The sequence below is a fragment of the Oxyura jamaicensis genome, chromosome 14 (genome assembly GCF_011077185.1).
Source record: "Oxyura jamaicensis isolate SHBP4307 breed ruddy duck chromosome 14, BPBGC_Ojam_1.0, whole genome shotgun sequence".
Lineage (NCBI taxonomy): Eukaryota > Metazoa > Chordata > Aves > Anseriformes > Anatidae > Oxyura > Oxyura jamaicensis.
This window is the reverse complement of record NC_048906.1, coordinates 13,588,106-13,602,809: the sequence shown is the minus strand read 5'-3', so window position 1 is coordinate 13,602,809 and position 14,704 is coordinate 13,588,106. Positions and strand designations below refer to the sequence as shown.

Here is a 14,704-nt window from a genome sequence, read left to right as displayed (position 1 = left end):
CTGCCGAGCACGCCGACAGCAGCGGCCCCAGCCAGCAGGCGCGAGGGATGCGCTTTACCCGTGTTTGACGCTGCCTTCTGCTGCCGTGTGCTCCCAGCCCAGCACCAGTGAAAAGCAAACCTTGCTGGTTTTGCTCCACAGCTGCAATGCAGCTTCTTGGAAAGGGCAATGGGATGACACAGCGGGAGCGTGCTGGTGGAGGTAGGAAAGCAGAGGATGAGCTGGGCTCTGGTGAATCCCAGTCCTTGGTTGCAGCCTGGCTTCGGGTAATGGAGCCGGGGAGTGAAAATCTTCGATCGGTTCCAGGGCTTGGGCAGCACCTCTTGGAAGGGGCTGGTGTAGCTGCCGTAACGTGGTGCTTGTACCTCGGCAGCTGAAGAAAACCCTGAGAAGGGCCAGCTTCTGCTGCTGGGGGAGGGAGCGGTGGCACGTGGAGACGGCAACGAGCAGTGCTAGGGGCTTGGATCGCAACGCTGCAGGACCTGCAGCTGGGAAGAACTGTCCCGATCCCAGCAGCCACCCAGGCGTTGCAGGAACTAGAGCTGTTGAACTAATCTTGGTGTGCTTCTTTCCTCCAGGTACAGAGTCGAAAACGCCAGGTCTTTTAAAAGATCCTTTTAGCAATAGCAGTGACCACTCGCTTAAATTCTCCCTGGTAAGGTTTGTTTTCACTCGGCCAAGGGTGTGGTTGGAAGATGCCCCTGCTGACGTGACCGGTAATGCGTCAGTGTGCTCGCCTGACCGTTATGTGCTTACGGATGAGTTCAGAGTTTGTTCTTTGCTTTGCTGTAGACTTTGGCATAGTGTGACTGTCAAAATAATACGAACATGGCTTCATGGCTAGGTGGTATTTCAACACGGAGTGCAGGGTGGTGGCTCTCCTGCTCGGAGGTCGCGTTGCCCGCACTGCTCGGTTGTTCCCTGTCTCTGAGGTGCCTCCTGGTCTCCGAGCTGAACCTGGGATGGACAGCTGGACGCTGTTGAGGGTTCGGTGGTGTCTCCTCTCCAAACTGGGAAGTTCTTTGGTGGGGATGGGAGACTGCAACCATGCAGGTGACAGAAGAGCGAGGTGGAAGTGGGGCTTTCCTTAGAAGATGCAACTACCCGTGCAAAGCTTAGGGTAGGGCAGGTTTCCTGGCACACACAGAGCAGCTGCAGAGTGACCGACCCTGTACCAGGGAGGCATTGTCTTCACCAGAACGGCAGCTTCAGCATAACAGAGCGATGGTGAGGAAAGATGGGAGGGGGGAAAAAAACAAATCATTTTCCTGAATGGTGCCTTAATCACCTTTTGATTGCAGTGGTATCCCGCAGTCAGATAGACCAAAAGAAAAAGAAATAATCGCCTGTGCAACTCTTTAAGTCCTTGGAAGCCAGGGTGGATCCTGTGGAGGCAGGGGAGAGTAGAAGAAAGGAAAACCCTACTAGGAAAAGAACTGGAAACACAGAAGGCTGAAAAACAAATAACAAGGAAGGAGGGAAGATGGGGAAATGAATGCCTTCCAGGTCCTGTATGCTTTACATCATCTAAAAAAGGCCTTTCTTTAACTGTGCTTTTTACATTTGGATAGTCCTGTATTTCTGAAATTCCTGGGCTAATTCTGTAAAAACCCAATGAACTTCTGTTAGCTTAGAGGTCCCTAGAGGTTTCCTTTTTAGATTTCTTTTCTTAACACTTGTCCTTGCTGCATGCTGAGAAATTAATCAAGCTCACGTTAAAAGGAAGAGATTTTTTTTAAGCAAACCCAAGGTTGGTTGGGTGACACCACACGTAATTTCCAGAGGCAACACTTACATAAAGTGTGTTTGCATTGCAGAAATCATGCTTTCACCCTAACTTTTACTTCCGATCTTGCAGCACAAAGTAACGTGCAGAAAATATGCAGGGGAAATTGTGTTCCAGAACGATCTGACAAATGATGAGAAACTGCTCACGGGTCCGATTTTATTTTTCTGAAAAAAAAAAAAAAAGTGGACTGTTCATTACACCTGGTCAAAATCCATACGCAGCCTTGCATAACTGAGCTCTCTGTTCTGGCTGGTGAGCGAGCTTTGGAGGCTTGCAGCTGCATTCTTCGTCTGTTGCGAAACTTCAACCCCTGGTTATCTCTTTCGGCTACTGTTGTTGGTTAACAGCAAAGAGAGAAGGGACAGCGCTTCTGAAGACTAACAAAGCACGTGATTTGGTAACTCCTACGAAGATTGTCTGATTACTGATAAATCCTGTGGTTGCATCCATTTGGTGAAGCCCTGATTTTGTGCAGAAGATATTTTTTGCCTTTTTTCTTTCATTTTGGAGCTGCTGTGACAGGGCCCTGTTGGGGTGGCCGTGCGGGCGAGGTTAGGTACAGGTGCGGGGTGGGGGGCAGCGCTCTGACGTGCTGTGACGTTGTGTGGGGCTGCTTGCTTCTGCGACCTGCCCTCAGAAAGGTAAACAGCTCCCTTTTTGTTAGGAAGCTGTTTAACCTACCTAATCCTGCTGTAACCTGGGGGAGCTGCTTAAAATTACGCGGGCAGCAGACTCACCTTGATATCGTTTTGGTAGGCCCGTCCTTCCTGGTGTTCATTAGTGCCTCTGGCAGCGCTGCTGTCACAGAGGCTTAGCTGACAGGCAGAAAGGAAGGGGAGCTGCTGCCCTGTGCCGCTGGAAGTTCTCCTTTGCCATGTCTTTCTCAGTCCTTGTCACAGCATTTTTGTGTTTGTTTGACAGAGAGCACTGTCTCCTACCTGTCCCATCACCCAAACTCAGTGGTGTTGCCAGCTGATTTATTTGTTGCTTAGTATTCATAGTTGCAGCCCATATTAGCAGAATATTTCCTTGCAGCAAGTAGATACTCCAGAAAAGTTTCTTTCCCAAATACTTAGCTAAGTTGGTCTCATGTGGGTGTCAGTGCTGCCACCGGAGGAGAGGCTGCAGCACAGCTGTGCCTCCATGAGACTTAACCACCGAGTTTGGCCACGCACACGTCAGCAGGCTCAGTGCAGCTTAATTTCCCTCCTCAAATTTGTGTCCAGGCATTTGCTACTTGGGTCAAGTGTTGTAGTGCAGCAGCTTTATTATTTTGGTCAAGTACATAAGGATTAAGCAAGCACACTTAAAGCAGTAGCCCTGTGTTTTTTCTCTAGTGGGTAATTTTCAGATTTTAGTGAACATCAGATGGGACTTCATTAATGATTTTTCCTACCGTATTTTCAGTTCAGCAAGGCACTTTGGCTCGTTCACAGCTTCAGGTTTGTGAATGGGCCCAGTGAAACCAAGGGACTTCACTTGAGAAGTACGTATCTTGCTGAATCAGGTTGGTACTCCTTTTGTTTTTTTTTTCCATCTGGAGCCCAAAAATAATTGTCAAAATATACTGGGGAATTGAGCCATGTAGTCTATTGAAACTGACACTGCATGTGTCTTTCTCTTCCCAAAACTGCTTTGGAAACTGCCCAAGTGATGTTGTTTAACTGAATCCCGAGCATCAGGCGATGGCAGGACTTTTCAATAGCAGAAATTCATCAGAATTGTGCTTAATTCCTATTTGTTTCCCTTTTCTTTCCTCTCCTCCCGACTGTGGAGTTCTTCCGTTTAATGCGAATTAAAGTAGGTGGCATCTGAAGAGAGGCTGCTTCCCCCCTCCCCGTGTCCGTAGGAGTTAGACCTGTTAGGACTTGTCAGTAGTGCGGGTACTGCAGCGCAGCTGTGTCCTCGCACACGTCCTACCTCAGCTGATTTCATTTTTAAGACAGGCCCACCAAAAGAAGTGCCTGGAGTTCAGTGGTATTGGATGTGGCAAATTCCACGCTGTTCGCTGCTGGTTTTTGTTTCTTTTAAAGGAGAAACCCTGCAACATGAGCTTAGTGTGATTTTATTGAATGTGCTGGGGTAGGAAGCAGTCCTGGGACCAGCCACGGGCTGGAAAAGCTATAGGGTGTTGGGTTTCCCACTGAACTAAGCCAGCCTGGGCCTTCCCTTTATTAGCAGTTACACCTTTCGTGGTCACCCCCTTTGTCCAAATAAGGTTTTTATTCTTGGCTCTGTAAATCACCTGCTCAGATTTTTATAACTAACTTATGGTTGGCGTTTCTGTAATCTCAATGGGGGTTTTCTTCAAATGCATTGAAAGATTTTAAAATATATTTGAAATTGAAGCTAGTGGTTACATCAGTTGTAGTTACTGTAGGTGACTAACGTGAAGGTGACCAAGTCATAAATACTTTAGAAAAGCAGAATTTTGTTTTCCCAATGCTAAACCAATTGGCTTCTCTAAAGTAATTTATGACACCCGTGCTGATGGACGTGAGTGTTTACCTGCTGTTTTGTGTTAGGGTGCCTCTTTCTACAAGACCTCTGGGGTCGGCATGGCTTTGTTTAGCTGAAGCCAGGTTGCCACTCGCAGCACCCTAAAAGCGGAGCTAGTGCTGCAGTGGATGCCGTAGTCCTTCTCCAAGAGCACCAGGCCCTTGAGATGGCTGTTGCTTTTCTTCCCCTTGCAAGTTTGGGGAACTCAGACCTTGTGATGACCTTGGCTTCTGCAGGAGGACAAGGACCTGGTGCTGTCTCTTCTGATTTGCCTTGCCCTCTGTGTTGTGAGGCTGGTGTGCTTGGTTCCTGGTTCATGCAGGCATACGTGACATTAGGATTTTGACACCGTTTCTATCCTTGGGCTGCTGTTTCTGGGTACTAATTTTTTCTCAAGTACTGTAGCTCTGTGTTAGTTGAAGAGCTTTGTTCTTCCTAGAACATGGTAGCTTTCTAGAGTGTGAGGCAGTGATTAAGGAAGGTTGTGCAGTTGCTTCTGGGGGAATTTGCCATCATTTGCAGTGAAAGTCAGCAGCTGATAACATAGTTAAACCTTCCGATGTTTTGAATAAAATCCAAATATCCTTTATACTAACCTTGTGCTTTTACTTTGTCTTGTGGACCAATCTGGCCAGAATCTGATCCCCATTTTGCTTTGCATCATTGTAATGCTTTTCAGCAGGATGTGCATAGCATTGATGCATGAAAATATGTGTAAGAGTGGAACTACATGTTTTTGAGCAAGAATTCTGCTAAAGCAGGAGATTATTTTCTAACAATAGAGGGCTGTATAATGTGTTGTCCTTGGAAAAGTGCATATCAGTGCAGATTGTTGAGTTACTGTGGGCTGTCAGCAATGTCCCTTCCAATGACAAACTATTGGAATAGATTAATCAAGATCTTGTAACATTGGTTACAAGATCTTGATTAAACCAAATGGAGGTGTGTGGCTTTCTTGTTGCAATTCACAATTTAATGAACTGCACACTTTAGACACTTTGCTGTTTAGCAGTTGCAGTCACTTCAAATCACTGATCTAGCAATGACTGGGACTCAGTGGTCTTCACCCTGCAACCGGCTGGCCCAAGTCATTGTCATCCCCTCGTGCACCCAGCCTTTCAGGCAGGGTAGTTGTGGGTAATGAAGGGGCTGAAAGCAGCCACCTATAACAGCATTAAACCCAAGGTTTAAAATGTAAAAAGCCACTAGAAATAACAGTCCACTGCTGAATAATGCTTTCTCTGAAGGTGGGTTTCCAAGCAATTGGATATTATGTGTCTTAGCCTGACGGGGCACTGCGCGGGCTGGAGGCCCTAAGTCATGTTGTCACATAAATTGTTAGCACCACTGTAGTACTTCACCATAAGGAGCGTGTTTCATCCAGGACAGCTTAATTTAATGCATTTAGCCTCATTCTGCACGGTAGCCCCTAGCAGAGGCACAGAAATTTCCTTGTCTCTCCAAGAGTGCACCTTTGGGAGCTGTGATCGTGGTAATTCACCTTAGAGGTAGTAAGAAGTTGCTGATGTGGTGCGTTTCCTTCACATCCAGCTTTCTGTATGTGTGACTGTAAACACTTACAAGCTTTCTCAGTCCTTCCCCCCATGCTTTGTGATGTGTGCCTGCCTGCATGGGGTTGCTGAACTTTCTGTGGCAGGCAAGCGTTGGCAAGTTGGCTTCAAAGCTGGTTTGTTTTACTGCCTGGCAGCCAGTGCAGGCCAGTTTCAGGGGGTTGTTCTGAGGCATGGTTATGGAGCGTGGGATAACCAATAGGTTTGAAAAAACAGTCTGCGTAGGTGAACGATACCAGATTTCAAGTTCTGAATCCCCAGCCTGGTACTTAGGAATAGCGCAGTATCGTTGGTCTCGGTGGCTTCGTTAGCGGTGTGCTGGCATGGCGGCCGATGGTCCACTCAGCGCAGCAGAGCTCCAGAGAGCCGTGGGGGGACTTCAAGCCACGTTCTCCCTCAGTGGGTGCAAATTGGGCATGTGGATGCTGGCATCGCGTCTGTCAGTGTGTAAATTGTCTGTGTCCAGGTGATATTTCAATGGAGGGAGACTGCAAGGTGTGTCTGGTCTGCCTGAATGACTTCGTCCCTTGCTGTACTTGTGTTTGAACACACTCATTACCACAGCATCCATCCCAACCAAGTAAGCACTGCTGCTGCTATGCTGCTGAGAGAAGGTGACAGAACAAGGCGTGTTGCTGTAACTGCAGCATGAACTAGTGTGGGTTGTAGGGTCTGTAAATCACCAGGGATCTCAGCTGCTTCCCGTACGCACCGCATCCTCTGCGGCTTGCTGCTGGTGTCTCCCTCTGTGCCTCAGCCCCTTCCCAGCACCGCATCCTGAGTGCACCTGCGCGGGCACCAGGCCGCTCCCTCGGCGGGCACGGCCCGCAGGCCTGGGCCTCTGTCCTGGGCCTCTGCTTCAGAAGGCACCGTGTGGAGACGTGGTGTCAGCCGTCTGCACCCGCAGGGCACACAGCGTGGCTCGGACCGCAGCCTGCCTGGGCTGAGGGTGTGCTTTGAGTTGTTCCGATGCCCTGAGTGCCGGAGCGGGTAAGTCAGTGCCTTGCTTGTAATAATTACAGATTTCCACCATGGTTTTCACCCATCGGTTGCCATGGCAACGGTGCAGCAGCTCAGCCGAAACGCTGTCATGCGGATTTAAAACCGAGGCGGCTCGGGCACATCTTCCCAGTGCCCTCCTGGTGCCATGGCAACCCAGCAGGCCCCGCATCTTCCCTGGTACCCCCCCGTGCTGTGCCAGCCCAGCAGGCCCCGCATCTTCCCTGGTACCCCCCCGTGCTGTGCCAGCCCAGCAGGCCCCACATCTTCCCTTGTGCCCCCTCAGTGTCATGGCAACCCGGTGGGCCCCCAGCCTGCAGGGCTGCGGCACCAGGGCTGCTTTCAGCCCCTGCGAGCAGCAGCGGGGCTTTTGTTTTCTGCCTGAGCAGCGCTCCGCGGGAGGGTGCCCGCTGGCTCTTGTGCTCCCTGCGTCTGCGCAGGACCCGAAGGAAACAAGCCAAGGTTGTTTTGTGGTACTCCCTGGGTGTTACCCTGGGGATATTTGCAAACTGGAGTCAAATGAGGAGTTTTAAAGACAAAACCTGTTCTTCAGTTTCCACGGTTCTTGAAAACTAGGGGGGTATTTTGGGCTGTAATAGACTGGCCCTGCGTCTCAGTTACCTGTTTTCAGAAACCCATGGAGAAGGCGTTCAGATGAACTCGTCCGGTAGGAGCTGATGGGCTACACCTACACGTCAGAGGCAGTGGAGTGGTGGCTGGCAGTCAGATGATCTCGGTTCGGTTTCGTTAACTAGCAGCGTCCCCCTGGCTCAGCTCAGGCTGGGGGTTCCTCCGGGTGACTGATGCCTGGTCCCGCTGCCAGCAGTCGCAAGCAGGTGCTGAAGGGAGCGACAGCAGCGGCGCTGCTCCTGGACTGCTCCTGGATGCGGCCCGCTTTAAAGTGAAGGGAAGAGCAGGTTCTGAAGCCGGCAAGCTGGCTGCTGCACATTTTCACCCAAGCCATGTAAGTGCCTTTGACGTGTGCCGCGCGATAGGGTTTAACGCAGGATGTGCCGAGCCTGCCTTTGGGCTTTGGTACCACCACATGCAGGGGCCCTGGTTCCCCAGGGGAGGGTTTGTCTCTGCAAGCAGGCATGTGTGATGTGAAAATGTGCCCACATGAATATGCATGCTTAGCTGTTATGCAGTTGGCTTGCTGGACCCCTTGTGAAAGAAATCCCCCGTGTGCATCTGCTTTTCTGTGTCTTTGGCTGAAGCAGGGGTCACCTTGAGAAGCCTGAGCGCTCGCTCCCATTTAAGATGTTTCCCTTGCTTTGGTGCAGGCTATCTCCAAGTGACTGATTTTATGGCCTCAGGAAATAAATAGTGCTTTGAAAGTACGGTTTACTGGATGCTGTTTTCGTGACCTTGAGGAGGCTGTGATGGGATGCTGAAGAATAAAATCTTAGAAGGAAGCTTCACTTGAGGTTATTTTGGAATACTATAATTTTTCACAACTGCAGAGTATTTGTGGAGCAACTGATCTGAAAAGCATGGCTGTGTCATAATTTCAGCTGTGTAACCCTTTGAGAACTGGACTGTCTGTTTTGGTGGGGAAATGTCAGGAAATTAACATGCAAGGTTCGGATATCTTCTTGCTATCTTCATTTAAAATAATGCATTCAAAATATGTGAGCTAGAAGAAAGGTTCTGATAGGTGAAGATGATACTATGAAATATCCAAGGGCAGTTTTTACTGTGGGAACTATTAAAGAATGAAAAACTAAAACTAGAAGTAACATTTCAGCTAATATTAATTGTCATGCTTACTTTTACCAACATTTATTTATACACAAACTTCTACTATACAATCTATGCCAGTTTTATAGCTATTTTTAGCTGTGGCTCTAGAATTTGCCTAATTCCTACCAGATGCTTTCTAGGCCCCCCATTTTTCCTTTCCTGAGACAATGCATTTCTTTCACAGGGAAGGTGTGGGCACATCTCATCATAGCTTAGCTGCTCCAATAGTTCGTGAATCAAAGATGAGCTGCTGAAAGGTTTGGTGGGTCACCTGAATTCTAGTGTGTCATAATTGCAACATTTCCACCTAGTTTTACTCATTGGATTTTGGAGCAGGGATGATTTGTCAGGCCAATATTTGTGGGAGAGAGGAAAAACAAGGAGAGACAAGGGCAGAAAGATAAATAAATAAATAAGGCATATCTATATCCAGCCACCAAGTGTGCTTAGAAGACATCTGAAGAGGAGAACCTGGGCACATGGGAATAGTGATGGAATAATGACAATTCCGCCTGTGGGTGAGTGTGACTGAAGATCTGAAGGTTCCTGTCCTAGCTTCTTTGCTGCTTCAGCTGTGACCTGATTGTTGGTCTGATTCGGCAGGTCGGTACTGCTATGTCACGATGGATCATGCATGGTAATTTCAAGCTATAGGCACGAGGTTTTGTCTTGTGTGTTGCATCTTTGTGCTTTGGCTGCTGTTTTCAAAACAGACTGATTGAAATGCCAGCTGAATATAGAGGGAGAGAAGGTAGCTGTGCAAAAAGCCAGTTTATTAGGGAAGGCTTACGCTGCCGTGTGCAATATTTACTGTTTTGTCAAGATGTGAAAGTCAAAACCAGTCTCCCCATTTCTGTTCTTCTGAACAGTGGTGGGAGCGTTTTATCCTGTGGGTGTCAATAAATAAATAAGCAACCATGAATAACAGACGCTTGAGCTTTACTTGTAACTATGACAACTGTGTCCTTGGTGACTTAAGTACAATCATGGAGTTTCCAATTACATCCTGTTCTACACAAAGCCACTAAGGTTATTAGAGGAAGAAACATCAAAAGCAACTGTCAGCTCGTGAACTGTTGTCTGCCAAAATCCAGCTTGGTGGCAGACGCACGCTTCCCCTTGCAGACACCCACCGCTTTGTTTTGGTGTCAGTGCTGCTCGGTGGTACGCACCTTGGCGAGCCTTGCCCCTCAGGGACAAACCTGCTGGTACAAGTGCCGACTTAATGGACTGCTGTCTGTGAAACTGTAGAGGTGAGCTCCTGAGCAGCTGGGGGGCTCTGCTGTGAGGTGGGGGCAGTCCCGCAGGCCCCGGCAGGCCTCTGCTGCGGAGCGGGGCCCAGCGGCTGCAGCAGGCCCGTGTGAGGCCTTTGGGGCCAGGGTGCTTGTGACCACCCCGGTTTTGTGGCCCCCGGCTGAGCACAGTGGGTGAGGAGCCAGCTGGGCGAGCTGTCCCTGAAGCTGAGGGTTTCAGCCTATTTCTGTGCTTGGCTTCTTATATAAGCACTGGATAGAAAATGCAGTGCTGGCCTTGTGTGAAACTAAATGTACATTTTCATGCAATTACCTCTTAACAAGAATTTCCTGTTCCCATGAAGATTTCAGATAGCCTTAGCTCTAGCTATCATTAGAAATTCTTGGTGAAACTCTAACAAACTTTTCTTGCAAATGCTGTTGTAACCTTTTTTTTTTTTTTTTTTTTTTTTCAATGAAATGTCCTGAAAAAAACACCTGTTGAAGTAAAAGGACCTGTTGTATTTCATTGTGTGCAGTCAGGCTTTCCTGACTACATAGGCTTTATCGAACTCTTAACTCTGGGACCAAGTGAACTGCAGTTCAATACATCGACATGCTGGCAGGCTTTTATTTTATTCATTTATTTATTTATTGCTTTGTTGGTTATTCCATTTAAGTGGCTAAAGCGGTTCAGTCAGGATTTCTAACATCACCCGACATTCTGTCAGTAACACTGATAAGAAGTCCATCAGCTTTTTCCTGCTGTAATCTATGGGAAGGGGACGTTCCTGTTCTCCCCAAAGGAGTGTGGGGTGGGACATAAGGATTGCAGTGCAGTTTTCAAACACCAAATGCTGTATATGTTGATTATTCTTTTTATGTGGATACAATGATGCCATTAAGTTGGCCCATTCTTCCTCAAGTGCAGGCTAAGGAAGGTCCCGATAATATTTAAAGGATGGCAAATTCAGTTCTCCTCCACCTCACCCATACTTACATCTTCATGAAATTTCAAGGATATTCCAGACCCTGGGATGTCCTTAAGCTGTTTATATGAGCAAAATTCTTGAGCAGCATCACTGAAGTCATGAAAGATGCTTGCTCATGAGCACTAAATGCCTGGAGAATTGTCACTGTTTAACAAATGGCCTTGGATTTTTTTTTTCAGCTGTTCATCTCAGAAGCTGCAATCCCATCCAGCTCTTTTTTCTCAGCCTTCCAACCTTCCTCCTTTTGTTTCAAAACCGCTTATCCCATCTCTGACCATACAACAGTCCCTGCTTGTGTGATGGGGTCTGTGACGCCTCCTTAGTAGTCCCCTTGTTCTGGCCCCATTATCTAAACTCTTTCCAACTTGCTTCTAATCATTCAAGTCTGATTATCTTCCAGAAAAGCAGTCTGAAGAGCCCCCATGTGCAGTTGTGGAAACATTGTAGAGGTTAGAAAAGGAGAAATAAGAGCTCACAGGAGAAACACTACAAGACTGGACCATGAATGCTTTAGCATGTGGTGGGTCTTTGTATCATCAGTTGAACTTGCTGTCCTGCAAAGCCAAAAAAATACACTTTTAATTCAATAGAAAGCAAGCTTTGCTTGGCTTTCACATCAAACTTTTAGAAAAGCCAAGTGAAGGAAAACAGCAAAGATGCAATTAATTTGCCTTTACCTCCGCCAAATACATATTGGGAAGACTTTGTGGAGTAATTGCAGTGTGCAGCTTGTGCTGCTGTTTCTAAAGCACCTAATTGTTCTTGGTAAATGGGTTTGGAACAGCTGAGAGACAGATGCTCCTATGAATTTAAAACAGGTTTCCATGTCTTTGACATGAACTGGAAGGAGATAAAAATCTGCAGTGCTGACTTCAAATACACGTCTTGTAATTTTTCTGTTCCCCTTTTACCTTTGAATCTATCCCGAGGATGCTTTCAGGGCAGGTTTTGCAAGCTGCAGTCTGAAACACAGATGTCATGCTGCATTAGCTTCTCTGCTAGCAAGAGAGAACGGGTCATACAAAGTCCTCGTTTGTGGTTTTTGGCTCTTGTAAAAATCGTCTGGATCAAGCGCCTTAAATGTTGGGGTCCCTCCCTAACTTGTTCTATTTTTTTCCCGCAGTTCTCCCCACATCTTGTGAGTTCACAGAAACAATTTGTCTTTTATTTTCTTGCAATAATCTACTGTTACTACTGCTGAATGACTGTTTGTCATTCCTGGTAACTAATTTTGCCTGTCAGAAATAATCACTTAGTAAATAATTTTAGCAGATGCTGTTTTAAAAACAATACATCCAATTTAAATTGTATGCATAAAAAAATCCATCTATCCCTGTTTCATGTGCTCTGTAGACTTACTGGAGCTGCTTCTTTGAAAATATTTTTTCTTACTAAAAGAATGCAACTTTGTGATTTAAGCTGTGTTTGCCAATGCATGTGTATACCTAACACCCAGAATATCTGCAAAAAATATATAGTTACCATTCTCTTCAGAATAGCTGCTGTGTATGGTGAGTTCTAACCTTTTCCAGCTCAGTCAGTTGCCATTAGAGGAAAAATATTTAAAGATGACTATTGTGAATCTTTTTTTTTTTCTGGAAAAGTCTCACTTTGAAATCTAAGGTAGCTAGCATTTAACTGTAAAGCTAATCAAAAAGAATTGTTTGCCACATCCCATTTACAATCTGATATCTGAAATTGGCGAGCGTATTTTGCCTAGATTTTAAAGCATCTGAAGCTGTAAGCAGCTGCTGCGGAGCAGCAGTGCTGATGGAGCATCGCTTTGCTGCAGCCTTGACATGTGCACAAGCACTGATTTCTGCTGGCTTCCAAATTCTGCCACTGCTGCTTGCAGCGCTAGAACAAGCGAGGCCCGTGGGGATTGATCAAGAGATGGATTACAAAGGCAAAATTCAATTGGTTATTATGGCAACCAAATGACATGTGCTTAGACAAATGTCCCAGTCATATCAGCTAATCTACTGTGAGAATTTGTGCGCTTAATGGAGGTGGAAAAGAAGTTGAATTTAGTTATGCTCAAATGTGATATTACGTGATTTATTCTGACTCTGGACTGGAAAATGCTAAAACTTTTTATATAACAGCTGCCAAGGAAAATTAGGAGTAAGCTGCTTTATTTTTAAACCTCTCACAATAATATTTTCTATGACTTCAGAAAGCCGGTACCTTTTCAAAATGTAATTTTGAGCCTTTTATGAATATTGTATTTCAAACATTAAAGGACTTTAGATAAACAGTAAATAGAAGTGGAAGGTAAAATAGCATTCTGGGAGCAAACACGTAGGAGATGACTTGCCTAGGAGAGGAAAAGTGGGTGCTGCTAAAGGAGACCTGTCGCTGACGGATAGGATGGTGTGGTGTGACTGGAAGGTATATTTGATTAGGATGTGAAGAGACATCTCATTAAGGACGAGGTAGGCTGGTCAATTTGTAGCAAAACACCCACAGGAGATGACTCTAAAGGGAAGTGGAACACCAAAGTGAGTCACGGTGGGTTACGTTTTAGCTTTCTGTCATAGGTGCGTTTGCACTGCTCCAGTTGTTGGCTCCTGCAAAGCTGTGCTCAAGTTAGCTTTTAACAGGCTCCTAGAGACTTCTAAATCTTGCCAAGCAAAGTTAAGGAGGAAACTGAAGGTTGCAGGAGTACAGAGGAGGTAAGTAGCTCTGAGCAGAGGACTTCAAGGTAGTTAATCATTGTGAGAGGTGCTGGGCTGGTTGGCCCTTTAGCAGCTTTTTTTCCACTGTGGTGATTTCACTGACTCAGACTCACCTTTGTTTTTTGCTAGAGAATGATTGTGAGATAAGAAATGCATGGTATTGGGATTTTCATAAGTCTAGTTCCTTCTACATTTCAAACCTTACAAAGCTGAGCAAGCTTTTTGTAGACTGCGCACAAACGTTGTGCAAGTGTTTGCTCACCTCGGCAGATTTCAAAATACATCGGATTTTAAATTGAACTCAGAGCGAACTGCAAGAAACCAAGTGCTGTGTCAGTTGTCTAGGAAGGCACAGGGAATTTTCTTTGTACCAGAGTATTAATGTATCTGTGAATTAATAGATCTCTGCAGGTGAGGATGTCTTTTTTTTGTTTATTTTGGTAATTCTGAAAAATCTGAAGTGTGAAGGAAAGCAAACGGTGCGTTGACTAAAGATAACACAGAAATAAAACTTATGATGTATTACTGTTGGATAAGAGATGCTTCCTACCATGGCAGCAGGAGCTCAGTGTGTTCCCCACATCCCGTCCCCAACGTGTTTGCACGCCTTACCGACAGCACGGGAAGGAAGCCAGCAGGGAGCTGTGGTCTTGTTCTGCGGGAGGAGCAGCGCCTTTCCATGGAGCTCTTCCCGGGAGGTGTATGGGTGATAGCTGCCGTTCCCTTTGGACTGCAAGCTTGGATCCATTGCCAGTAGATGGCCTGCCCCTACTGGGGGCACGGGGGCACCCAGTGAGGGGGAAAATGTCAGCACGGTCTCTGCACAGACAAGCAGGGTCTATGAAGTCCTAGGTAGAACACACCAGATTTTTAAGCGCAAGGTTTGAGTTTAACCTGTATCATAGATAATTTAATAACGTCTTTTATCTATTTGTGCCTTCCAGGCAGGCTTTCTGTGCAGGTAATCCAGAGAGAAAAAGGAGTCGTATTAGCATTCATGCTACTTGACTTGACAAAGTCATTTCGATTCAGCTGGCTGAGGCAGGCACCGACAGGCTGAGGCTGGAAGAGAGGTCTGGAGGCCTGCTGCTCCAAGGCCTGCTCAAGCAGGGCCACCCAAAGTAGATGGCTTAGGGCAGCGTCCAGCTGGGTTTTGAATACTACCAAGCAGGGAGACTCCGCAACCTCTTCTATGGTTTAG

The 14,704-nt window shown here is 46.6% G+C and overlaps 1 protein-coding gene across 1 annotated transcript in view; it reads left to right on the top strand.

Annotated features, from left to right (window-relative positions):
• The first annotated feature begins 7,365 nt into the window (after nt 1–7,365).
• The window catches only part of ABAT (4-aminobutyrate aminotransferase), a 45,604-nt gene continuing 38,265 nt past the window's right edge, over nt 7,366–14,704 (top strand). The window contains exon 1 of the mRNA XM_035339600.1: nt 7,366–7,822. The gene's annotated coding sequence lies outside the window, so the exon portion shown is untranslated. The remainder of the gene's footprint in view (nt 7,823–14,704) is intronic.